Here is a 6,000-nt window from a genome sequence, read left to right as displayed (position 1 = left end):
TAGGTCAGACTGACCCTAGCCCCCAGGCACATAGACTATTGCAGCATAGATACTGGAAACTGAGACAGGGGGTGTCGGGGGACACTGTGGCCCCGTCCACACACACCCACACACACACACACACACACACACACACACACACACACACACACACACACACACACACACAGCCTCCCCCTCCCAACACATAGTGGATAAGTGATACCCTAGCCTATACAAAGCTAAATAAGCAGTATATTCCTATACCCCCTGTGTTCCCTCCTGAGCAGAGTGACTTTCTCCCAACGTCAGCACTATGAGGTCCTTATACTGCAGACCTGCTTTTTGTCCACTGGTGCTGACAACATGGCTTTGACTGAAGTTAACCTCACAGACCTTCACTCTATGGGAGGCTCTCCTCACACCGTGTCATGTAATTGCTTTTACATTAAAGTTTCATTGGTTAGAAGAATCGATGGTAGTGAAGACTGACTGTCTCATTGCCTATTGACATCCCAATCTGTGTCCTCACTCTATCAATAAAATGATTGTTACAGTTCTCCAATGATATATTGCAGTGCAGCGCACCAGGCTACTGACCTTCAGTCTCACACCTGGGGCAGTGGTCTGCTTACTTTGACTCTTGTGTCCAATGCTGAGGGGGACAGGGGGAGCAGGTAGCTGCCTAGTGGTGGCTATTCAGCAGCCTGATGGACTGGGGGTAGAAGCTCTTGGCCAGTCTTCCAGTTTTTGCCATGACGCTCCTGTACTGCCCGCGTCTTAGTGATTGAAGCGGGGAGAACAGGCCATGGCTCTGGTAGCTGGGGTCCCTGGGGTCCCGCTTCGCCTCATTGCACTGATTTAGTGTGTCAAAGTTAATTACAGTGTGGACAGAGATGTCATGGAAACAGAGGACTGTGTGTGTGTTTGAGTACCTGTGTGTGTGTCTCAGTCTCAACTTTGCTTGCCGAGTTCCATTTTCCTCTGAATGTTTGAGTGCTGAAGTTTAGCACATCTTTAATTCAGTCTCTTGTTATCCCTGGCCTAGGGTTTAAAGGCAGCTATACACTTCACGCAAACAGACCGACGGAGCGTCGGATACGATCCGTTCCAAAATTTGAGCCACACAAAAGTACGTAGAAGTACGTGTGAAAACGACGCTCCGTAGCTGCGTCTGTAGGGCCCTTTAGCCAATTGCATGCCACTTGACTGTATTTCTACGGGTATTCAACCATTTGACTTGTCTGTGTTGTGAACGTGTGTATCGATAGGCGTGTTTGTCTCTGTGGAGGATGTAAATCTGAACTTCCTCTGTCATTTCTTCAAGCCAGTGGTGAAGAAAAGCCCTTCCAGTCACTCTTTTATCATGACTGTGCATACTGCTTGATGTGGTCAGTGGTTGACTGTGTGATTTCTATTCATAACTGCGTTGAATTGAGGGAAACGTGATTACAACACAAGGTATCTATAAACCTGTTGATAGTGTTTTCAGAGATAGAGTACTGTTTGTATTAGCATGCGGGTCATTAAAATCTTCCTCATCTACTAACTGTAATGCCTAGGCTTTAGCTCAGTGGACTAAACACTATCTTGAGGCATACAGACAACCCTGGTTCGATACCCGGTTGGTCACGTGCTGGCATGTTGTAATGGTCACTGGATGGTCAGTGATGGTCAGTGGGGTCCACTAGTGCTGTGTCTAGTCTCCTCCTCTCTATGCCAGGTCTGTATCGGATGGTAACAATGATAGATAGAATTGCAGGGGAATGGCATGGTTAACAGTGCTGCTAATTAGCATCATGTACCATCTGCCCACTATTATCCCTCACACTGCACCCTGCACCTCGGGAATGGAGTGTGTGTGTGTGTGTGTGTGTGTGAAGTAATGTCTACCAAGCAGATCAGGACAATGTGACAGGACATGAGTGGCTGGTTCTGGGGTCGTCTCCTAATCGGTGTGTTCTGTCACTCAATTAAAGTACAGTGAGGGGAAAAAAGTATTTGATCCCCTGCTGATTTTGTACGTTTGCCCACTGACAAAGACATGATCAGTCTATAATTTTAATGGTAGGTTTATTTGAACAGTGAGAGACAGAATAACAACAACAAAAATCCAGAAAAACGCATGTCAAAAATGTTATAAATTGATTTGCATTTTAATGAGGGAAATAAGTATTTGACCCCTCTGCAAAACATGACTTAGTACTTGGTGGCAAAACCCTTGTTGGCAATCACAGAGGTCAGATGTTTCTTGTAGTTTGCCACCAGGTTTGCACACATCTCTGGAGGGATTTTGTCCCACTCCTCTTTGCAGATCTTCTCCAAGTCATTATGGTTTTGAGGCTGACGTTTGGCAACTCGAACCTTCAGCTCCCTCCACAGATTTTCTATGGGATTAAGGTCTGGAGACTGGCTAGGCCACTCCAGGACCTTAATGTGCTTCTTCTTGAGCCACTCCTTTGTTGCCTTGGCCGTGTGTTTTGGGTCATTGTCATGCTGGAATACCCATCCACAACCCATTTGCAATGCCCTGGCTGAGGGAAGGAGGTTCTCACCCAAGATTTGACGGTACATGGCCCCGTCCATCGTCCCTTTGATGATGTCCTGTCCCCTTAGCAGAAAAACACCCCCTAAGCATAATGTTTCCACCTCCATGTTTGACGGTGGGGATGGTGTTCTTGGGGTCATAGGCAGCATTCCTCCTCCTCCAAACACTGCGAGTTGAGTTGATGCCAAAGAGCTCGATTTTGTTCTCATCTGACCACAACACTTTCACCCAGTTCCCAGCTGCCTTGAGATCATTGACAAGATCCTCCCGTGTAGTTCTGGGCTGATTCCTCACCGTTCTCATGATCATTGCAACTCCACGAGTTGAGATATCTTGCATGGAGCCCCAGGCCGAGGGAGATTGACAGTTATTTTGTGTTTCTTCCATTTGCAAATAATCGCACCAACTGTTGTCACCTTCTCACCAAGCTGCTTGGCGATGGTCTTGTAGCCCATTCCAGCCTTGTGTAGGTCTACAATCTTGTCCCTGACATCCTTGGAGAGCTCTTTGGTCTTGGCCATGGTGGAGAGTTTGGAATCTGATTGATTGATTGCTTCTGTGGACAGGTGTCTTTTATACAGGTAACAAACTGAGATTAGGGATTATACACTCCCTTTAAGAGTGTGCTCCTAATCTCAGCTCGTTACCTGTATAAAAGACACCTGGGAGCCAGAAATCTTTCTCATTGAGAGGGGGTCAAATACTTATTTCCCTCATTAAAATGCAAATCAATTTATAACATTTTTGACATGCGTTTTTCTGGATTTATTTGTTGTTATTCTGTCTCTCACTGTTCAAATAAACCTACCATTATAATTATTGACTGATCATGTCTTTGTCAGTGGGCAAACGTACAAAATCAGCAGGGGATCAAATACTTTTTTCCCTCACTGTAGATGTATATCATTGTCAGGCTTCAGAGACATTTTATCCTGTAATGTTCTGGTCCAGATCCCACTCTCCTCTCCTCTCCTCTCCTCTCCTCTCCTCTCCTCTCCTCTCCTCTCCTCTCCTCTCCTCTCCTCTCCTCTCCTCTCCTCTCCTCTCCTCTCCTCTCCTCTAGCTGTTAAATCAGTGACAGTAGATACAGGGTTGGGGACAGGCTGTGGCTCTGCAGGTCTGGTGACCAGACCAGACTCTCTGATTTATCAGGACAGCTCTTAGATTTAGGAAATACACCACTAGTGAAACAGCTCTGAGGTTACAGGAGTTAAAGATGGAATCTGCAGCAGGGGGAAACGGCGCCACTGGTCACCCCACCACCATTTTATATTTTTGGTTGCTGAGGAGTGCCGCGCTGCATACCATAGAAGACTATATATTGTGCTCTTCTATCACACGTGCAATAATGTCTGACGGGGGGAAAACAGTGTTCATTGTTTGCAGTCACTTCTTTGTTGTTGTAATATCGCAAACAGACATGGCAGTTTCACCATTTAAGGATTCCATCTTTAAAGGATGAAGGCAATCACGATGTGCACAGGCATTTCATTTTCAGCAAGCCATGGTCCTCTACAGTATCCTACCAGTTAATATTCAGAGATAGCAAAAGCATGAGAAGAGTCACTAGCAGTCTGGCAGGCGTGGGAGATGAGAAAATAACACTCATGGTGATGGTGAACTAACTAACTCAGTAGGATGGTGAACTAAGTAACTCAGTAGGATGGTGAACTAACTAACTCAGTGGGATGGTGAACTAACTCACTCAGTGGGATGGTGAACTAACTAACTCAGTGGGATGGTGAACTAACTAACTCAGTGGGATGGTGAACTAACTAACTCAGTGGGATGGTGAACTAACTAACTCAGTGGGGATGGTGAACTAACTAACTCAGTGGGGATGGTGAACTAACTAACTCAGTGGGATAGTGAACTAACTAACTCAGTGGGATGGTGAACTAACTAACTCAGTGGGATGGTGAACTAAATCAGTGGGATGGTGAACTAACTAACTCAGTGGGATGGTGAACTAACTAACTCAGTGGGGATGGTGAACTAACTAACTCAGTGGGATGGTGAACTAACTAGTTCAGTGGGATGGTGAACTAAATCAGTGGGATGGTGAACTAACTAACTGATTGGGATGGTGAACTAGCTAACTCAGTAGGAGGGTGAACTAGCTAACTCATGGTGATGGTGAACTAAGTAACTCAGTGGGATGCAGCAGTGACTTAAAGGGGAGAGGAACTAAAAGACAGTCACAGTTAAAAGTTGAATGATCTTTTCTGTGCGAATGGGAAACTGTCTGGATTAGTTGTGGATTTACTGGGAACATCCTCAGCACTGACCTTCATGACTGGATGGGGCTGATGAGACAGGCTGAATGAAAAGAACAGGAAGGCCTGCACACTGTTTATGCTCCCAATTCACCACTTTATTGACAATGTTTCCATCCGAAACAGATCTTCGTCAGGTCAAACAGACTGAGTGCTCACATCCCAAAATATACACATTTCACCTCACATGACCATTACGTACATGACGCATGGTGGGTGTGGAAACAATTGAATTCACTTTTGCGCAGTGGTGGAAAAAGTACCCAATTGTCATACTTGAGTAAAAGTAAATATATCTTAATAGAAAATGACTCAAGAAAACTTGCTAAAATATACTTAAGTATCAAAAGTAAAAGTATAAATAATTTCAAATTCCTTATATTAAGCGAACCAGACGGCACCATTTTCTTGCTTTTTAAATTTACGGAAAGCCAGGGGCACGCTCCAACATAATTTCCAAATGAAGTGTTTGTGTTTAGTGAGTCCGCCAGATCAGAAGCAGTAGGGATGACCAGGGATGTTCTCTTGATAAGTGTGTGAATTAGACCATTTTCCTGTCCTGCTAAGCATTCAAAATGTAACGAGTACTTTTGGGTGTCAGGGAAAATGTATGGAGTAAAAAGTACATAATTGTCTTTAGGAATGTAGTGAAGTAAAAGTATAAAGTTGTTAAAAAATATAAATAGTAAAGTAAAGTACAGATCCACAAAAAAATGACTTAAGTAGTACTTTCAAGTATTTAAGTACTTTACATCACTGCTTTTGCGCATAGTCAATCATAATTAATCACAGAGGTACATATGGTCATAAAGGACGGTCCAAGTTAAAACCTAGGCAACAGTAAAAAATATATATATATAAAGATCACGTTGGAAACTGTTGGAATACCCACCCATTTGACCATTACGTGCAGGAGGCATGGTGGCTGTAGATATAATTACAGTGACCTATTTCAAAAACAACTTGTGTACCTTTTAATCATTTGATATCAATGAGATGGGCACAGGTAGTAGTTACATGTAGTAGTTACAGAAAATCTAATATACAAAATGTCTAAGTGGAGACCAGGATGGCAGGACAACGTGACATATTAATGTAAGAAATGGTCTGATATCAAACTCTTGGTTCAGACCTTTAGGAGACATGGCGGATAAACATTGAATCTAATACAATTATATTATCCGTAATAGATTATCA

The sequence above is a fragment of the Coregonus lavaretus genome, assembly GCF_964263955.1.
Source record: "Coregonus lavaretus genome assembly, chromosome: 37".
Lineage (NCBI taxonomy): Eukaryota > Metazoa > Chordata > Actinopteri > Salmoniformes > Salmonidae > Coregonus > Coregonus lavaretus.
Note: the sequence above shows the minus strand (reverse complement) of the source record.